Source organism: Pelodiscus sinensis, chromosome 3, assembly GCF_049634645.1.
Source record: "Pelodiscus sinensis isolate JC-2024 chromosome 3, ASM4963464v1, whole genome shotgun sequence".
Taxonomy (NCBI): Eukaryota; Metazoa; Chordata; order Testudines; family Trionychidae; genus Pelodiscus; species Pelodiscus sinensis.
The window spans coordinates 61,599,703-61,621,293 of NC_134713.1; the positions used below are offsets into that span (position 1 = coordinate 61,599,703).

Consider the following 21,591-nt stretch of genomic DNA (forward strand, 5'->3'; position numbering starts at 1 on the left):
CATGACGCCTGTGTATTTAGAAACTCCAGCCTCTATGGGAAACTGGAGGCTGGCACATTCTTTGCGGTTGGGGATGTGCAGATGCCACTGTGCAACATGAGGGACACAGCCTGCCCCTTCATGCTGTGGCTGATTAAGCCATACATTGGCCACCTGGATCCCAGCAGGGACCAATTTAACTCCCACCTCATCCAGGTGAGGATGCAGGTGGAGTGCACCTTCAGCTGCCTCAAAGTGCGATTCAGGTGCCTCCTGACCCTCTTCAATGTGGGGGAGCACAACATTCCTGAGATCACCTCAGCATGTTGTGTCCTCCACAACATTGTGGAGAGGAAAGGGGAGGCTTTCCTGCCTGGGTGCAGGGCAGAGGCCAGCTGTGAAGGAAGACCCTTCAAGCAGCCATGGACAGCTGCCATCCGCCAGGCCCATCAGTTGGGGGTATGCATGCAGGAGGCTCTGAGGGAGAGTTTCTCGCAAGGACCCCAGTAACTCTCCCCAGGGCCACCCTGCTAGGGGCTTGGGCCTTGCTCCACTATCCCTTCCCACCACAACCCCTCCCTTCCCGCCTTCCCTGAACTCTGAAAAAAGATACTTGTTTGGATTTCAACAGAACAAACTTTGTATTTATTTTTCCTTAATAAAAGCTGGGGAGGGGGAGCTCATTACCTGGAGAGGGAGGGGGCTCAGGGCTGGGAGTGATGTGGGGGGCAGCTGGAAGTGCCACCTTGGGTGCAGAGCCTTGGCGAACTTGGGGTTGGGTAGGTCCTGGGACCACAGAGGAGTAGGCAGGAGGGGGGGCCGGACCAGAGTCAGGGATGACGGGGGGCAGAGAAAGGGGGCATGGCATCACTTGAGGAGGGGGCAGAGGTGTTGCTTGGGGCAGGATGAGGGGGAATGGGTATATCAGGGAGGGCAGGAGGGTGGGAGGCAGGAGCGGGGACAGCAGCCCGGTGTGCCATCATTTCCTGCATGATGACACACACGTTATTGCCCTGCCGCACGAGCTGGTCCCACATGCGGATCCGCCACTTTGCGTTCTCCCGGACCTTCTGCGCCAGGGTCTGCTGCATGTCACGAGGATGCCAACATATTGCCTCATGAGGTCTTCCTAGACTCTGATGTGCTTTCGGGTCCCCCGGGATTGGGTGGCTGGTCGGGTGGCGTGTATCCCCGTTCAGTCGCAGCTGGTCTGGCTATGGAGAATAAAAAGAGAGAGGGGAGGTCAGTCATCCCTGCAGACACTGTCCCTGAGGCCGTGCCCTCCTCTGTGAGCAGCGACCAACAGTCCTTGGGCCAGAGAATGGGGATGTCCCAGGAGCAAATCCATGTGTGGGCTGCACAGCAGGCCCATGCTGCCCGCTTCCCACACCCCCGGACCATGGACAAGCGGGCAAGGGAAGTGTCTGGCCACAGTGGGATCCCATGGGCGGCAGACAGGCCTGGAGCAGCCTGGCCCTCCCTGGGGCCCACACACACACCTGCGCCTGGCAGCGCTGTCCGCTGGAGCGGGTGGTGACTCGCACGTGTAGGCATGCCCGTGTGCTGTGTGTGGCACTCCTCAGTGTGTAGAGGGTCATGCCTGTGCCCTTGTGGCTGGTGGTGGGAGGGCGCTCCCCTCCCCCAGGGCCAGACGTGTGTGTGGCCTCCCCTGAGCCTGGGAGCAGGATCCTGGCTGTGCTAAGGGGCTGCCTGCTGAGTCTGCATGGTGCACAATAACACGGCATGTTGTTCCACGTGCACAGAGTGCAGCACAACGTCCAGTTCGAGCAGGCCGAGTGACGATCACACCCCATTCCCTCTGCGCCCGCCTCCCTCACCTTGTGTGTGTAGAAAACTGAGAGCACTCACCGGCATCAGACAATGCCTGCGACACATCCAGGCTACTGGCTCCAGGGACAGCATGACAATTGTTGTCGTGTCGTCTTCCTCCTCCTACCCCTGCTGTCCCTCGTCATCCTACTCCTTCATGACCTCTGGCTGGGAGAGAACGGGCATCTCGAGTTGACAACCACAGGTGGGGAAAGGGCTTCCACACCCCCCAGGATCTGGTACAGCTCACTGAAGTAGGGGCAGAAGTGGGGTACTTCCCCGGAGTGTGAGTTGCACTCTCTGGCCCTCACACAGCCCTGATGAAGCTCCTTCACCTTATTCTGGACCTGTTCTAAGGTCTGGGATAGGTGTCCCCACTTCATCAGGGCCTCAGCCATGTGCCCATATATGTTGGCATTTCAGCATTTGGAGCAGAGATCCTGTAGGGTCTCCTCCTCCCTCTCCCCCACAGACCATGAGGGTGCCCGCCACTTGGTACACTTTGGTGGGTCCTGGAAGCCCTAGGTCAGGGCCAGGGGGATGTCAGGGGCCTTGTGGCTCAGACATTGCTCAGAATGACTGTGGCAGGAAGAGCTGTGCCATCAGGTGCTGCTCCCAGGGCCGGCTTCCTGCCACAAGGCTTGTCAAGAGTGCCTGCAGCTTTAAGGGGTACCAGGAGATAGGAAGATAGGAACTATAGACTTGTGATTACTTTGGACAGAGTGGCCACCTGTGTTATTTCCTGGAGGCCTCTTCTTTCAAAAGAAAACCCTCTTCCCGGCCACACACGCCTTTTTCCAAAAGAGCTCTTTCGGAAAAGGCATTGTTCCTCATAGAAAGAGGTTTACCGCTGTCAGAAAACCCCCTCTGTTCTTTTGACTTTTTGTCGAAAGAACGTGATTGTGGTGTGAACATAAAGTTTTTTCAGAAAAACATCCATTTTTCCAAAAAAATTCTGCAGTGTAGACATGCCCTCAATATAGGATACAAACATATTCCTAGGTTGAGAGCTTGTGTGCTAGATTTAATACTTGAATGTTTCCCTTTCAACCCTTCTCCCTCGCCTACCCCCGCCACAGTTGAGTTCCAAATTGTAAAGTATTGTTTTACAATGGAAAAGCTGATCATTAGTGGTTTCACTCGGAAAGGTTCACTGAATAGATTGTAATAATGCTGCAAAAGTACGTGCAACCAATATGGTAGTCATTGTGAATGTACTACATCTCAAAAGAATTTGAACTGCGAACAGCAACTTGAACATTAGTTTTACTGGCATCACTTTCCCAATAAGTAGACTCCAAAGTTGCAGAAAACAGTAAATAGATAAGCACTTTCATTGAGAGTATTAAATTAACCAGCCGAGTATTAGGCTTTGTAATGTGCAGCACTGAAGTGTTAACGAAGACCATGTGTGAATGGTAATGGGGACCATGTGATAGATCTGGCTAGCAGAATGAAAAGGAAATGCTATGGAGGAAGAAACTAGAATTCTATGCCAATATGAGTGATAGAGTAGAAAGTGAAGTTTTGAAATTGGAGCAGGCCAGTGGGGCAACAGAGAGAGATCAGGCCTCAGCAAGACATTTAAATAGGCATTTAAGACCCTCCACATTTAGCAAAATACTTAAGTATGTGCTTAAAGTAAAGATGGTCTAGAATCTAGTGATATTTAGCCCTGACTTGAGTGCAAGGCCTGGACTAGAAGACCTCTCGAGGTCCCTTCTAGTCTTACACTTCTATGATCCAATCTATTAACTTCCCATTTATATCAATGGAAGTTAATACATGCCTAGAGGTCAATATATGTTTAAGTGCTTAGTTAAATAGGGATGGCCTGCTGGATCAGGGCTTCAGTGTCTTGTTATTTGATGCCAAGTTAACCCTATAATCTCAGCTTTCCAAATCCTTCCAAGTGGGTCTCAGTTATAGACAAAAAAAATTATCTGTCTATTTTGTTTATATTTTGTTCAAATGGTTTGCTTAAGGAAAAAAGGAAAAGAAAAAAATATGATTACCAAAGAAAAAAAAGTCATAACATATAGGAGTTCAAGAACAATTCAAATATCTTTCTTGGGTACAAGATTGAATTGAAACCATTTAATAAATATGTGTCTTTGAAAATAGTTTGTTATTTATAAAAAAAAACCACACTGCATATTACAAAATAATTCAATGACTATACATGTTGTTATAACCATCTAGTTCCCTTAAGCCTGAATACTCCATGTTATCATAAATATGAGCTGGTAAGAAATCACTTTAACAGTAGAATATACATTTTTTCTCATTACCAAATTTTAGCTGAGAATACTACTAAAATATTAATTTTTACTGATTCAGATTTAGAAATCAACAACATTAATATTTCTATAACTATGAGCTCCTAGATCAATAGGAGTAAAGGGTTTGTTTGTTTGTTTTTTCATTTTAAATGAAGATATTTCAGTTTTACATGCAGCCTTTACAACTTGCTCCTAATTTACAGTGAATGAAAAAAAATACCATAGAAATAGCACAGGCAATTGCAAGCCATAAAGACCCTAATAACTTTCGCTATTTCTTCCGTTTACAGACGCTGTTTTCATGCAGCTAAATGACAGATCTGGAGCTTACAGTAAAGATGCCTCCAACTTTATTGCTTTGTTGCCTACATATTTCAAGTGAACTCGAACAATCAGGGACTACTACTTTTCATAATTAGCTGATAAACATCCAGTGGAGCAAAGGGGTTGTAAAGATGCCCTAATGGGGCAGTTGAGGCCTTCTCCAGAGCAGTGGAATCACTGGGTGGCATAGTCAGCTTTATGCCACCCCATGTGCATGGGGAGAAGGCACATGACCAGAGTGCTGTGCTCCCGTGATGTAATGGGGCCCAGGGGCTCTTATCAGGTGCCAAAAACTGTATGACAAAAACTGATCTTGACGAAAAACAAAACTAAGTTCTTTACTTAAATGTATTAAAAGAGGGAAAGAAGAAAAACAGTAGCTTAAAAAACAGTTTGCTTCTTTTGCCGTGAAACCCTTTTATGTTTTAGACTGGAGACCATCACTGTCAGCATTTCCTGCAAATGCACTGAGGAAAAGCCACAGCAATACAATATTTCTCCAATAGATGTGTTAACTTCTAGGAGACTTACAATGCAGCTAAAGTTCAGAGACTGGTTAAAATGTTCTCAATATTTCTAACTGATTTGGGATGGAGCCAAACCTTCCAAAGTGCTTTGGCATTTCCACTTGCACCTTTGCTGTGACAAAAAACTCAGCTGAGGGAGGTAAATACTTTTAAAGTATTGGTAGGATTTTTTTTTTTTAGTTTGGGCTGTTTATTAGTTATAAAAAGCTAATAACAAGTCTTCTCTCTTGCCCCTGCAAGCTGCTAGTCATCATTGCCGACCCTCTAGTCAGTTGAACAGCACATGATGCTGGCCTAGCACAAATACAAAACAGGTTCCTATGGAATCTCAAACACTATTTCTACGTCCTGCCACTGACCACAGCGGAACAATAGTGTGCCAGTGATATCGGGTTGGGAGAGAAGGAGGAGGAGGGGAAATAACTCTATTTTCTCTCTCCTATGCCTGTGTCTGAAACATACCTAGCCCCAAAGCTATTATTTATAGTTATGAGGTGACAGCTGAGAGCTAGCAGTCTGGTGAGTGGAAAAATGTTCGCCTTTATTCTTTTAGAGATATCCTATACACATATGGATTATCAGCAGCTATTCATACTGGACAAAGAGATGTAGCTAATCCGCTACAGCACTCGGCAGTGAGAAAAGAAAATTTAACTTCTTTTGTGCAAAATAAGACTCATTTACAAAGGCTCCACTTTCAGGATGATTCAAAATGGAAGTGAATGGATTTAAAAGGAAAGACTATAGCCTCAGAGGTCAATAAAAGAATACAGAAGAATTTTCAAAATATTGTAAACATTTTTGTCTACATTTCAACGATTTAAAATTGACCACTGGATTAGCTGGTGGGAAGACAGAGGTTACCATGACACATCTGGCAACATTTCAAAACATTTAAAGTAGCTTTAAACCTCCATCATGTGATACTGGTGACTTGGAAATCCAAACTTCAATAGCTTATATCTGCCTACAAGTGGACTTCTATCATTGAGCTAACTCTCGGGTCTTTGTGTTGTGGGGCAACTGCTCCACACAGGCAGAAGAGCTAACGTAGCCTTGGGGAGACTGCACAGAACTCAGTCAATTAGAAGAGGGCTTAGTGAGCTAGCCAGCAGGGAGAAGGTTTATTGGAACAGCCAGTCAGAGCTAGGCTGGCCCATATAAAAAGGGCTTGTGAGCATATCAGAATTAGTCTTTCCCTGGAGGTAAAGGAGGAGCACTGGCTGCTCTGTACAAGTATTGGGAGAGACAGCTCTACAGATAGAGCTGTGCTGGTCAGGATCAGGGGAGCAAGAAGGAGCTCGAGACTGATGGCTGCCAGACTGAGACTCTATACCAGGTCAGAAATGGTGCTAGGGCTACAGAGAAGTGGCTCGGGGAGACAGATGGAGGGGGTTGGAAGTGATTCAGCATGTGGCTGCCAGCTATATTGTCCCTGGATTGAAACCTGGAGTAGTGACCTGGGCCACCCCATTTACCCCCACTTGCCACTGAAGGGAGTAGCCAGTGCATAGCCTGTAGTTTGCCACTGAGGCAGTGGCTAGACCAGAGGCTGCAGTTTGAAGACTGCTGATCCCCCAGAAGGGGAAAGAGACTAGAGCGGGACACGGCCAAAGAGCTGTGTTCAGAAGAGGATGCCATGGTCTGAGGAGCAATGTGGGTTCTAGAGATGGGGGTGAGTGTGATAACAGCAAGACACCACTAGATGAAGGCACACCAGTGACTCAAGCATGAGAGAATTCCCAGAATAGTCATCAGAAGATGCCACAGTGGTGAGTCACACCCCGTTACACTTTGTCATAGAATTTAAAAAAATCCAATTGCCTGGGTCGTTCTCATACATCATATGGGACTTCCGAAGGATGAGGAATGAAGAAAATGGTCTTATGAATCAAAACTCATATCCTTGACTAAAGCACAGTGGAAATCTGTGCAGAACTTTTGTCAACAGGCAGGCATTTGTGGAATCTTGTGAAGGTGTCACGGAGTGTGAAGAAGATATGAAAAGAAGGAAAATAGATAAGAGAAGTACTTTTAAAGTGTATAGTCAACACCAGACCTTGCTAAAGTGAGATTAAAATAACTTCCTAGCCACGCAATAATACTCTCTCTGAGGCTAGGTCTAGACTTACAGTCTTCTATCGGAAAAAGCTACACAAATTGCACTCTGCAATTTGTGTAGCTTTTTCTGATAGCTTTTCTGCCATTTGGCTCCATCTAGACAGGGTCAAATGGTGGAAAAGCCTCCTCTTTTGGAGGAGCCCTTATTCTTCATAGAATGAGAAATACAGGGCTCCCCAAAAGAGTGCATTTGCTCGTCTGCAAAAAAAAGGCAGAAAAGCAAACGCATCCCCGCAGTGTAGACTTAGCCTGAGCCATAACTTTGTCTGGAAAAATGTACAGACAAAAACAAATGCAAAATAATCTGCTAGTTTTCTGTGACTCAGACTAATTGCACTGTCTATTGTAGGGAGGAATTAGAGGTGATGCCAAAGGGATGTCTTTTAATCACACAGAGCTTAATGATCCACAATGAATCCTGGCCCTAAACTCATGTATCCAGGAAGTCTGGAACAATTTTTATAGTGTGGAGGCTGAGAGCCATTAACAAAACTGTAAATCCCTGTGTATAACAGAAACCACTTAAAGTCAGGGGGTGCTGCAGCACCCCTTGCAACCCTACTTTCAGCACCTATGCATAGATCTTGAGACATGTACATATTGCATGCCCTCAGATACATGGCCAAGACTCTATGGGACCTTTCTGGTAGATTCTGAGCAGTTGGGGACTACACACTACCATCACCTGAGGAGCCAAGAAAGGGATGGCACAAGAGCAGTTACATCAGACCAGAATTAGTCTGATGTAACTGCCCTATGTGGGGATTCTCCTACCAAAGTGTGAGTCTTCTGACAGTCACATAAGATGGTTTTCCAACTGCTTTGCATCACCACAGTAGCACAGAACACACCGGACTAGGATGAGAATCTTACCTTACATATAGCAATTATTTATAAATGATAGCTCCATCCCATGTGCAGTATTACATGTGCCACAGCAGAAGGAGAATGCTGGAAATATTTTCCATTGACTGAATTTTCCTATTTCTTTGTCAAGCTATTTCAAAACCATTGAAACTGTTTCACAGTGACATCAAAGCTGAAGCAAATGGCAAAACACTGAAACGGAACTGACTGGCAAAGCAAAGGAATCATGAACAAACAGCCCATAAATTATTCGGGTGAAAGTGTGTGCATCTCTCAGTGTGAAAGTAAGAAATCCTTGGAGGACTAAGAGGAAAGTACAAGCAGAGAATCGGGGTCATATACACATGGAACAAGAAGCTCTTCCCTGAGCACTGCAGACTAGATGGGAACATTTGGAAGAGTCCAGACCAGGGGTGGACAAAAGGGCCTCCACGGGCCAAATCCGACCCGCCAAGCGGGTTGATACAACCTGGGGAGGCCCTGCCACTCTCCCATCCCCAGGCCAATTAGGGCCTGGAGGCAGGAGAGGGTGCAAAGTTTCCTTCCATCCCTGTGAGCAGCCCCAGCGCTTTGAAGCGCCACGCTCTGCTCACAGGGCGGGAGGAGATGTCACACACTCCCCCACCCCCAAGCCCTGATTGGCCTGGGGCGAGAGGAGCATGCGAACTTCAAAGGGTACACTTCGCATAGCTCCCCTCGCCCCCAGGCCAATCAGGACAGGGGAGCACGTGACGTCTCCTCTCACCGTGAAAGCAGCGCGTGGCCCTTTAAAGTGCCACATGCTCCTTGCAGGGTGGAGGTAGGGTAGGAGGAAGCTTTGCATGCTCCTCCAGCCCGCAGGCCAATCAGGACCTGGGGTCGGGGGAGCTATGCAAAGTTTCCTTCGCCCTGTCCCGGCCCTGCAAGGAGTGCGCAGCACTTCAAAGGGCCACGTGCTGCTTGCAGGGTGGGAGGAGGCTTTGCGCACTCCCCCACCCCCAGGCCAATCAATGCACTCACCTATAACATCTAGGTGCCTCTCCCCTCACTTATAGACAAATAAGCCATTCCTGGGCCTGCATTAGTAACAACGTAATATACTAAACCAGAAATAGCATCCTGATCTGAACTAACACTCTGTGGAAGCTGAGGACATTGGTATACAAACACAGGTCCCCTTCTTAATCATTTCTTTTAGCAAATCCTCTTCACGGCCTGAGTTAAGCTCTGCACTATATTGTGAAGAAATCACTACAACTATGATACTGAAAGTGACTTTTAAATCAAATGAGTTATAGGGTAGTTAGTGCTGTTCTGCAAAGGGTGAAAAATGGAGGTGTCATAAATATCTGACTTTATCATCTGTTGACTCATAATCCAGATGCCAACAGGATATAAATCACGTAAAGCATGTTTCCAGATTAGGCAGATCTGACTATATCACTATTGTTACTTACGCTACATTGACGACATTTTCAACATATGGACCCACAGGAAGGAGACTCTTGAAGAATTCCACAGGGATTTCAACAACTTGCACTCCACTATCAACCTCAGCCTGGACCAGTTCACACACAAGAGATCCACTTTCTTGACACCGCAGTACAATTACACAATGGCCACATTTCCATTACCTTATACCAGAAACTTACTGACCATTACACCTACCTATATGCCTCTAGCTTCCATGCCAGACATATTTACAGCCAGGCCCTAAGATAAAACCAGATTTGCTCCAATTCCACAGACAGACACAAACACCTACAGGATCTATACTGAGCATTCTTAAAACTGAAATACCCACCCTGAGAAGCAAAAAAAACAGATTCACAGAGCCAGCTGAGTGCCCAGGCTTCAGTTTCTTCAAGACAGGCCCAACAAAGAAAACAACAGAACACCACTGGTCATTATCTACAGCCCCCAACTTAAACCCCTCCAGTGCATATTGACAATCTACATCCTCTCCTGGAAAATGACCCCTTACTGTCACAGGCCTTGCGAGACAGGCCAATCCTCACCTACAGTCAACCCCCAACCTCAAACAAATTCTTTCCAGCAACCACTCAGCACACCTCCATCACACTCACCTGGGAACCCACCCTTGCAATCAGCACTGGTATCAACTCTGTCCCCACATCTATGCAAGCGACATCATCACAGGATGTAACTCCATAAGCTACCACATCTAAGTCTCATAACTGCACATCCACCAATGTGATCTAGGCCATCAATTGCCAGCAATGCCCCTATGCCATGTATATTAGCCAAACTGGACAGTCTCTACGACAAAGGATTAGTGGACACAAATCAGATATTCAAAATGGTAACACACAGAAACCTGTTGGGGAACATTTCAACTTGCCCGTGCACTCACTGATGGATCTAAAAGTGTCTGAATTATTTCAAAGCAATTTCAAAAGTCCCCTGGAGAGAGAAACTATAGAACTGGGTTTCATTTACATATATCACTATTGTGCACTGTGAAGTTTAAACAAAGACCTGACCTGGATAGGCCACTACTTTCCATATCCTAATGACATAAAATGCTAAGCACTGAATACTTAGATTATTTATAGCCTACTCTATTAGCCTTATTTAGCATGGACACTCTGACAACATTTTTCTCCATTTTTTCCCTTCTCTTTCCCTCCCCATCCCCTCTCTTTCTCTGCTATTTATTTGCACCTGGGACCCCTTTACTCCATTCATCTGAAGAAGTGGGTTGTGCCCACCAAAGCTCATGATACCATCTAAAAAATTTTGTTAGTCCCTAAGTTGCTGTAGGACTCTATTTTTAAGTCACAAACTAACTCAGCTACCCCTCTGAAACTATTGTTACAGGGTACCACATGAGTTTAGGGTTAGCAGTGCCCTCTGGTGGTAGATACCCAGTATTAAGAATTAATTGTTTTTTTAGAAAAAGGTCATACTTCTATACACAGTTTCTTTATAGTTGAAATACCATTAATTTATGTTTTTCTGCATGCATAAACAACTTTGCTCAACTTAGATTTGTTGAAGCAAAAAGATTAAGATCCGTTTCTCCATTCCTATTTTTATATATACAGACAGACATTAAGGCCCCAATCTAGCAAACTCTTATGCATGTACTTGACTTTAAACATATGAATAGTCTATTAACTTCAAAGTTAGGTACATTCAAAAGTGCTTATATATCCTGGGACCGAAGAGAGATGCCAAAGGGATCTAACTGAACCTCACCAATGTCTAGAAAGTCCGATATAAAGCTGAAAACCAGAAGCAGGATTTCAGCGAAGGTTTTTTTTCTCCTCAACTTTGACTCTCTGTCTCTGAGTTATTAAGAACAGTAATGTCATTTATAAAAGATTTAAATGATAATATTTATCATATTAATATTTTATTACAAATAGAATTAGTGTCTGATAGTCACATAACTGGATTAAGTTCCAAGTTTGCAACTGGTATTATGCACCTATACTTGTTCTGTTCAGTCTCTTCATAAATGATTTAGAGAGTGCATAGAGAATGCACTTATAAAAGTCTGTGAATGATACAAGCTGAGAGAGGATAGGTATAAAGGATAGGTGTTTTTGAGGATAGGAATAAAGGTGGGCAAATAATTTATAACAAAAATAAAAAATTGTTTGTGGTCAAGCCAAAATGAAATTTAAAAAAAAATTGGCAAACCAAAAAAAAAAAAAAATTTTGGGTCAAATAAAATAATGTTTTGTTCAACCTGAGAAGAAATATTTCACTTTGTTTTTCAGGGTTGCTTAAGTAAAATTGACATAAAACAGAAAGTCATTTCAAATTAAAAATTCAAAACATTTTATCTTGAAAAGGTCAGAGCAAAACATTTCAATTTTTGCAGATTTGTCTTTTTTGGTATGATTTTTCTTCCTAACCAAAATAATGTGGTAAATTTGACACATACTTCAGCCACAGGCACCAACTCTGTGGGTGTTCCAGTGCTAGAGCACCCACAGAAAAAAATTGAGTGCTTACCATCCATCAGGAGCCAGCTTTTCCTCTTTCCCCCATGCTCCTTCCCATTAGTGGCCCTGATGATCAACTCCCCTCCCCCCCTGCCAGTGCCTCCAATTTACTGCATATCAGCTGTTCTGCAATATGCTGGAGGCACTGGTGGCAAGGGGAGGAATAGAAACAGGGTGCTTTCAGAAAAGGGAACAGAACTAGGTGGGAAAAGGTGGGGCAGGAGTTTGGGAGGGGAGGAGTAGAAGAGCGGGGGAAGGGTCTGGAGTGGTGCATGGGCAGAAAGGGATGGAGAGGGTCAGGGGTTGTGGGCCTGGGGTAGAATGGAGGTTGAGCACATCTGGGACAAAGAGGATGCTAACACCTATGATTTCAGGTGCCCTGAATCTGAATTTTTCATCAAAAGAAAAAAAGTCACATAGCTCTGCCTGTAAGTACTGGTCATACATGACTCTAGCAACAGATCGGGCCTGCACATTGCCTCAGATGTCACATTGAGTCTTTTCAAGATTTGCCTAAGCAAAACTAATTTGTTAGCCTTCTGAGAAGGGATACCATAACTCAAGTAGCTATGAAATTGGTACATCTGTATATTGTACCTCTACATTTCTAAGCAACCTGCCAATGTGTAAGAAGAGCAGCCATTTTGTTTTCAGACTCATTGCAACCTGTTTCAAAAATTGCTCAAACATACTCTGTTGTTTCATGGTATGCCCACATCTTGAATACAGGCAGTCCCCGGGTTACATGGATCCGACTTACATCAGATCCCTACTTACAAATGGGGTGAGGCAACCCCGCACTAGCTGCTTCCCCCCAGCAGACCAGGGAGACGCGGAGCTGCTTTTCTCAGCAGACACCTCAGCTTGAGACTAAAGGACTGAGGGAAGTGAGGTGTGGGAGAATAAAACTGAGCTCTGGAGAAATGTTTGGCTAGAGTTTCCCCTACAATATGTACCAGTTCCGACTTACATACAAATTCAACTTAAGAACAAACCTACAGTCCCTATCTTGTACGTAACCCAGGGACTGCCTGTACTGTGTACAGATGTGGTCTCCTCACCTAAAAATATTTTTTGGCCTTGGAAAGGGTTCAGAAAAGGGCAACTAAAATGATTAGGGGTTTGGAATGGGTCCCATATGAAGAGAGGCTAAAGTGACTGGGACTTTTCAGTTTAAAAAAGAAGAGACTGAGGGGGGATATGACAGAGGTATATAAAACCATGAGTAGTATGGACAGGGTGAATAGAGAAAAGTTATTTATTAGTTCCCATAATAGAAGAACTAGAGGACACCAAATGAAATTAATGGGTAGCAGGTTTAAAACTAATAAAAGAAAGTTCTTCTTCACACAGCACATAGTCAACCTGTGGAACTCCTTGCCAGAGGAGGCTGTGAAGGCTAGGACTATAATAGATTTTAAAGAGAAGCTAGATAATTTCATGGAGGTTAGGTCCATAAAAGGCTATTAACCAGGGGATAGAAATGGTGTCCCTGGCCTCTGTTTGTCAGAGGCTGGAGAGGGATGGCAGGAGACAAATCACATGATCATTGTCTTCGGTCCACCCCCTCTGGGTCACCTGGTGCTGGCCACTGTCGACAGACAGGCTACTGGGCTAGATGGACCTTGGGTATGACCCAGTACGGCTGTTCTTATGTTCACATTATTGGGTTTTTTTCTTCTCTCTTTAAATTCAAAGCAAATGACATTTTAGACTGAAAATAGATGGCTCCTCTCTGTCTATGGATGCAGAAGAGAGAAGTTCTGGCCTCAGGTAAAATATACCAGCAGCAACTCTTACCTACCCTTTGTTGTAGGTTTAGAACCACAGAGGAATTCCCAACCAGTGTTCCATGCAAGCTGGGTGCTCATGCAGCTACTCCAGAGAGATTAAAATGCCACCCAGCTGATTATCAGAGCACTCACACCTTGGTGTTTTGTTTCTATTGAGGATGCATATTTGCACATGCCTCCGTGCACATAACATTTATTCTGCACATGGATGGCAAAAATTAGAGGGAACATTGATCCCAACCTGTCCTTAAAGCTTCAAAGTATTCTGATATGGGATTTTTTTAAACTTCCATTTCCAGCTGAGATTGTTACCAAAAGTGCCAAACACCATGGCTGTGTCTACATTGGCACCCCTTTCCGGAAAAGGGATGCTAATGTAGACTTCGGAATTGCAAATTCCGTGGGGGATTTAAATATCCCCCACGGCATTTGCAATTACATGGCTGCCGCTTTTTTTCCAGCTTGGGGATAAGCCGGAGAAAAGTGCCAGTCTAGACGTTATTCTCCAGAAAATAAAGCCTTTTCCAGATGATTTCTTATTCCTACTTGAAAGTAGGAATAAGAGATCCTCCGGAAAAGGGCTTATTTTCCGGAGAATCACGTCTAGACTGGCGCTTTTCTCCAGCTTATCCCCAAGCTGGAAAAAAGCGGCAGCCATGTAATTGCAAATGCCGCGGGGGATATTTAAATCCCCCATGGAATTTGCAATTCCGAAGTCTACATTAGCATCCCTTTTCCGGAAAGGAGTGCCAATGTAGACACAGCCCATGAGAGAGGCTATTCTTGCAGCATTTCTGTTAGGATTGCAAATGGAAGTGTCAGAAAAGTCTAAGAAAACCTCTTCAGAAAATTTCAAACCTAGTTATGTAGATTCAAGAGCTCTGGATGAATTTCAGATCAGAATGTAATTTTTGGATGCCTCCCCACCCTGAATCTGAACTGTGAACCATTCAAGGGTTTTCCTACCCCTAGCTCTGAAGAAAACATACCAAAGGCTTTGAAATCATGACTTCACAGAAGTTAATGGCAAAACTCCTACTGATTTCAGAGCTACGAATTCACCCAAGTTATTCTACAGAATTTGAGCAGTGCTTTGTTCACTAACATCTACAGTTGTCAAATTGCTTCAAGACAATTGTCCTCACCCGATTTTTTTTTAATTATTCTGCCTCCTGCTGAAGATGAAACTGCTCTTTGTTTTCTCTCATTTGTTACTGTTGCACTAAATCAGGCTGATGCCAAAGGACTATGTATTCCTCCACATTATGAGAAGGAGTCTGCTGCTATTTGAGTCCAACACTGCTGAGTAGTGTGCAGCAAGTGCCAGTTTCTCTATGCTGCCCTCCTCCTTTCCTTGCACCTGCTAAAATTCTTTCACTGAATTTGGAATGTTAAGCTAAGGATGCTCCTGAGAGAGGTAAGAAAAAGGGGGAAACTTCCAGTTAAATTGGAGTATTGAACTGGGTGGGGGCACTGGAACTATTTTTCTTCACTTGTAAAGCTTTTGAAGAGGGAAAAATTCATTTTTATGTCCCAGTTTATAAATGGGCCCATCATATTTATGTAATTTACTGGGTGTTGGAATGAATCATTACAGCATATTATCACAACAATTTAACCATAAATTCCTTCATTAAATCCAAAGGCTAACTGGTCTTTATTCAGTTGCTTCAAATGTTCCTTCAGTGTCTATTCTACATGCATACAGTCACATGTAGTTACAAGTAGCAATCAGATACTTAGAACTAGACCAAGGGTGCTTAAACCCATATTGACTTGGTCCAACTTGACCAGTCAAGTACTTGTAATGATCCCTTATACTCAGCTAGATCTATTCATGGGACTGAGAATTTTATGACAAAAGGTAGCCCATTTGCATAGAAGATGGACAATATAAAATACAAATTTCAGCTGCTAATAAATAAAGACCTTTATTAGTACTGTTTCTATTTTTTAACAAAGTTTATAAATCAACAGTATTACCTGTGTTTGTGGCAATCTCTAGAGGGAGATGTGATACAGATATTCTCTGGCAAGTTTTGTGAAGAGTGGTTTGAAGGAAGTCAGGGCAAGACACATGCATGGTTGAAGATGCACATATATCATGTAATTGTGATGCTGGGCTTTATATATATATATATATATATATATATATATATAATGCTCATGGTAGAAAACCCAGACCTTACTTGACTGTTGGAGAATTTCTCTCTCTACATTATTTGGTGTTACCCCAAATTTCACTGGAGACCACCCCATGGTTACACTCATATGGATTTATTAAATGAGGAATTAACAATCCACAATAGGGTTAAACTAAAAGGGAAGGAGCTCTGTCACACACACACACACACACACACACACACACACACACCACATTCAATCATTCACACACACACATTCATTCTTGCCCTCTGGCACTCACACACTTGCACAGGCAAAAGGTTGCAGAGCAAGCCAAGGTATATTGATTCCAGAGGTTTGCCTCTAGCCATAGATCTGGGCTGGTGAGCTGATGGGAAAGAGCTTCTGCCATGTGCTCTCTCCTTTAATTGAAACTGGGCAGCTCCCGTCACACACACAGGGACCTTCGTCACCAAGGAGCCTGCCCAGACCTCCCTTGATCCAGGTCCTTTGTTTGCTTACCACAGTGGTGTCTCTGTGATTGCTTTAATTTAGCCTGACTCCTGGATCCACGTATTTTGTAGGATTACCAGATGGGAACTTTCAAAAAAGAGGACACATGAATACAACGTGAGTTGGTAGATACTGATACATTTCTCCTCAAGAGTGTCCTCTTTTTTGAAAGTTCTAATATGGTAACCCTAGGCTATGTCTACACTGGCAGCTTCTTGCGTGAGAAATATGCAAATGAGGCTAAGCGTGGAATATCCCTGAGCCTCATTTGCATACCTAAAGAGCTGCCATTTTTGCAGAAGAGGCTCTTGCATCAGAAGGAGCTGTCTACACTGCCCCTTCTTGCTCAACAAAAACTCTCTTGCGCAATGCTGCTACGCTGATTATTTTCAGGAAGAACTGCATTGCACAAGAGGGTTTTACTTGTGCAAGAAGGGACAGTGTAGACAGCTCCTTCTGATGCAAGAGCCTCTTCTGCAGAAATGGCAGCTCATTTGGTATGCAAATTAGGCTCGGTGATATTCCACTCAGCCTCATTTGCATTTTCTCACACAAGAAGCCGCCAGTGTAGACATAGCCCTAGTGTTTAGCCTTACTATTATCCTCCCCAAACACACTCGCAGCCTCCATTCACAATTACTCTCTTATCACAGGATGGAATGCAGTTAAGAGCAAGTTACAAGCAAAGTGGCTGAAAGTTACAAAGATTACAAAGTTGCAACAAGTTGCAGAATTTAAAAGGAGAGGTAGCTGAAAGTTACAAAGAAACAATTGCACAGCTTCAAAGTTCAATGGTTACACATTGAGATACCATCCAAAGCACAGCAACTGACTGAGAACAATTTCCATCTTAATCATCTACAGATTATCAGTAATAAAGTGACTTAGAAGTATGGTGAACATATTTTCTGAACCAAAATTAGGGACATGTTAGCCACATCGCCTGACCCCCGTTAGCCACACCCCATGACCCCCATTAGCCATGTCCCCTGCCACAAGAACTCCCACTCCTGGAGGTAGCACTACTGGGGTGAAGATGGACACAGGACCAGAAGTAAAGGGTGCCATGTGACCCCTCTAAGAACTCCTCCCACCATCCTTCTACCAATCAGGGGCGGATAAGAGCTTTGTGGGGCCCAGGGCAGCACAATTTCGTGGGGCCCCCCTTTGGAGAAAAAATACAAAAAAGGCATCAAATGCGCAAATTGAAGGCTATTTTCGTATTAAATGTGAATTGGGTAAATTTGATAGAAACTTTATTTAGGTGGATAATTTTTATTTTAATTACATTGTAAGTCATTCTTAAACAAAATTCTGCCTTAATTAAACATTTTCATTTGTATTTAAGTCTCCTCCCCCTCCTGCCTCTCTCTCTCTCTTTCTCTCCTCCTCCTCCAGCCTCACTCTCTCTCCTTCTCTTCTCCTTAGTCCTCCCCGTCCTGCCTCTCACTTGCGGAACCCAAACAGCCATTTGGGCCCCACGCAGCATCCCAGCTGAGCAGTGCAGACCCATCTCTATTGGTAGCAGTGGCAGATATAGGGCAGGGTGAGCAGGGCAGCAGCCCCAAGCCCCATGCTGCAATAGGCTCCGCACCAGGCCCAAACAGCCGCTTGAATTGTTTGCTTCCACGTGGCGGCCCGGCTGAGCAGCGCAGAACTCAGCTGAGCACCACGGCAGGAGGTGAAGGGGGGCAGGGTGGTGATGTACGCGGCCAGGGGGTGGGACCTGGAGCCTCTGTCATGCCCTTTGCCTCCCACCCCTGGCTGTGTACATCACCACCCCACCCCTCTTCACCTTCTGCCGTGGCGCTCGGCTGAGTTCTGCGCCGCTCAGCCGGGATGCCGCACGGGAGCAAGCGGTTCAAGCAGCTGTTTTGGCCCCGTGTGGTGGCTCAGCACGGGACCTATTACAGCAGGGGCCCCGGGGTAGCCGCCCCGCTCGCCCTGCCCTATATCTGCTGCTGCTACCAATAGGGATGGGTTTGGCTCCCACAGAACCCCCCATATAACTGTCCTGCAATTGCATTAACCCAATTTGCCTTGAATTAACTTGGGAGAGGAGGCTGGGGGAAGTGTTCCCTCTAAGATTTTCCTCCCATGAGCAGAGTGAATTTTGTTTTGTGCACCAGTACTGAATTCACGTGGCTTGTTTGGATGTGCCACTGTGGCAGCCAAATTATTAATAACTCTCTTATAAACCTCTCCCTTTCCCCTCTGCTTCCATGTCTCCTATTCTCCCATTACCCCATCTGCTCTCCTGGTGCCTGCTGCCCCCCATCCCTGCTATCCCAGCTCCTGCCACTCCCCTCAGCCCTTTGGGGACCTGCCCCCTGCACCAGCCCTTCTCTTCCCCCTGTGTTCACTCCTCCTCTAGCCCCGCTTTGATCATCTGTAGCTATCCCTCCAATCCCCTCTCCCCACCTGCCCTGCCTCTCTCCTCTGGAACCCGTCCCTCCCCTCCATGCATCTGCCCTTCTGCTTCCTCCCCAGAAGCCCTCTGGCACCTGCACCTTCCCTTACCTCTGCACCTTCCTGGTGCTTCCCCCTTCCCTCACTGCCCCTGCCATCCTTGTCCACCTTCTCCCTGGGGCCCACCCCCTCACCACCCTCTGTGTCTTCACACACGATTTGTTCCATCCCCTGCCTTCCTCATACCCAACATCACCCTGTCCCCTCTCTTCTCCCAACCCCACTGACAGCTTCCCTCCTGCCCTTTTCCTCATTGTCTCCTCGTGACCCCCTGGCATTTGTCTCTCCTCTACCCTGCCTCTTGATGCCTTCCTCTTTCTTCTCCTGCATGCCCCCCTCTCTCCTCAGCACAAGCCCCTTCCATTCCTCACCCCTCCCTCTTAGTTCTCCCCCTACTCATTCCCTCAACTTCTGCCTTCCACATGAAAAACAGTTTGTGGGGCTGGATCCAGGCTGCAACACTATTTTTAGTACCATGGTCCAACCTCAGAAGCCCCTGCAGTCCCAGCTACTCCCAGGGCAGGACCATGTGGTGGGCTTGTAGCAGAAGCCACCCACAGTGTAATTTTTAGTACCGTGGTCCCACTCCCCATGGGCTGCCCAGATCCAGCTGGAGTCAAGCAGCAGCCACATACGGCCCATTCCAGTGAGGTTGCCTGGCTACAATGCACCTCATGCGACTGTTACATGACTCCAGCAGGAGCCAGGGCTGCCCACAGAGACCTGGACCGCAGTACTAAAAATATCACCACGGGTGACCTCTGCTCCAGTCTTCACACCTGCCAAGCCTGAGCACACCCCACCCTGCAGTGCCCCAGCTGGGCTCCATGCCACTCCTGCTGGGGCTCCCAGGCAGCCTGGAGGAGGAGGAAGTGGTGCCACCAGACCAGGACCCCACACAGCAGAGGGGGTCCCATGGGGAGAGGAAGAGGAGGAGGAGAGGGAGGAACCCCACACCATCAGAAGCTGGCCCGGATGTCCTATGCATCCTGCTGGGGAGAGGAAGGGAGGGGCAGCAGGCTGCGCCACTCAAGGACAAATGGCACAGCCCCCTTTCTTGCTTCTTCCCACAAGCTGGTGTCCCAATAAAGTAGTGAAATGTCTGGCAGGGCTTTTCAAGACATTTTACTACTTGATGGGGCACCGGAACAGAGCATTTAAATCTGGAACAGTCCCAGAAAAACCAGGACATATGGTCAGTGTACTTAGAGACAACAGGCCCCCTTGAACAGTGTTCACAGCAATGCAGTCATCAGCAGGTTGTGTCGTTCTCTAAGTCATGTATTGGCAGGACCTTGCAGTTTAATGCATTTCCACAAAATTTATATGTGAATTAAGTAATAGCTCGGGTGGAGACTTTATACAACAGTTGGAACCAACCTTGGTAGCCAGAGCCTCCTCGTCAAGGATTTTGCTATCCTATCCATTACCTTCCAGGACCAGTTTTTCCAATTAACCCACATCATTTCAAAGTTTTTCCACAACCAATAACAGGACGTGCACTTCACACAAACTGTAAAGCCAACATTTTCTTTAAATAAGCTAATTATAAGCATTTGAATACATAGCTAATCATACACTCTGTAAGGGACATTATTTCTCTTGGGAGACAAATTCTAATATGTATACATTTAGCCAGCTAATGGAATGCACAAAATCCCAACTTTGTTTGATCACCTGTCACCCAATTCATGTATTCAATACATATTTTCCATTGGATGTACTCTGTGTACAACGAAGTGATAAGGAATGTAGATACCATACTTTCATTTGCTATTACCAAACCGCTGGTTAATGGCTGACTGCTTTAGTGAAACTGTTTGGCCACAGATCCATGGCCAGATTGTGAGTGGCCTTAGTGCAAGGATGCAGGAGAAGCCCCTTCTCCTTGAACAAGGGCCACTGACATTTGTAGATTTTGCACTTGGGTGAGCACAAAGATTGCTCAAGCCACTCGTTCCAGAAGTGTATGCTGCCTTAGTGGAGGCAGGTAGGAACAGACTCTGGGCACAGGAAAAAAAGAAAAGAAAAGAAAAGAAAGCCTTTCAATCCACCTGTTCTTTGACTTACTCAGGAAGGTACTTTGCCTCATTGATATACAATCCTTCAGTAAACTCACCTGGGACAATGCAGTTTCACACAGGCTTCTACAGAAGTCCACTGGCTTTATTATCTCATTCAGTTGAAACACTTTAAAAAGAATCTCAGCAGGTACTTCTATGACCTCCTGTAGAAATGGGGTGGGGGAAAGGATCATGCTATGTACTCACACTCTGCTCTAAAGTATCTTAGAGGTAGCCACAATCCTGTCTCTTATACACAGCAGATGTGCATTTGTCTCAATTCCCACCTTTCTACAGTGACAACAACATGCTGTCCAGCCTCTCTGTCATTGCTGTGCTCACAGTACATTATAATAAAAAATATCAAATAAATGATCCCTCTAAACAACCTATAGACCAGCACAGAACCTCATAACCAGTCTCACACTATCTGACAATGAGTTGCAGTGTATAAAGTTGTAGCACTTCCTTTGGCAGATACAGCAAAATAATTGGTTGTCAGAGCATTGCAAAACTCCTCTTGTCCTCTTATCTCCTTAACTGGTTTCACTTATTAGTTAAATTAAGATTAATTAACTTTCTCTGGAGGTTTCCCCTGTTACCTTTTAAAACACAAATCTACACAAAAGAAAAACTGGTTCATGTTTGCACCCATATAAGGCTTCAAACAACAGCAATAAGAATTGAAGAGAGACTTACGGCTCATTTAATTTGAGTATGAACACTCACACATCAGTCTGTAA

General features: G+C 45.3%; 1 long non-coding RNA gene across 1 annotated transcript; it reads right to left on the reverse strand.

Moving 5' to 3' along the window:
• Nucleotides 1-576: 576 nt before the first annotated feature.
• LOC142827602 (uncharacterized) lies at nt 577-21,103 on the reverse strand. The gene is made up of 3 exons (XR_012902290.1): nt 20,905-21,103; nt 1,849-1,977; nt 577-1,193 (listed from the first exon to the last, which is right to left on the reverse strand). It is a non-coding gene; the product is annotated as an uncharacterized LOC142827602 (long non-coding RNA).
• Nucleotides 21,104-21,591: the final 488 nt, after the last annotated feature.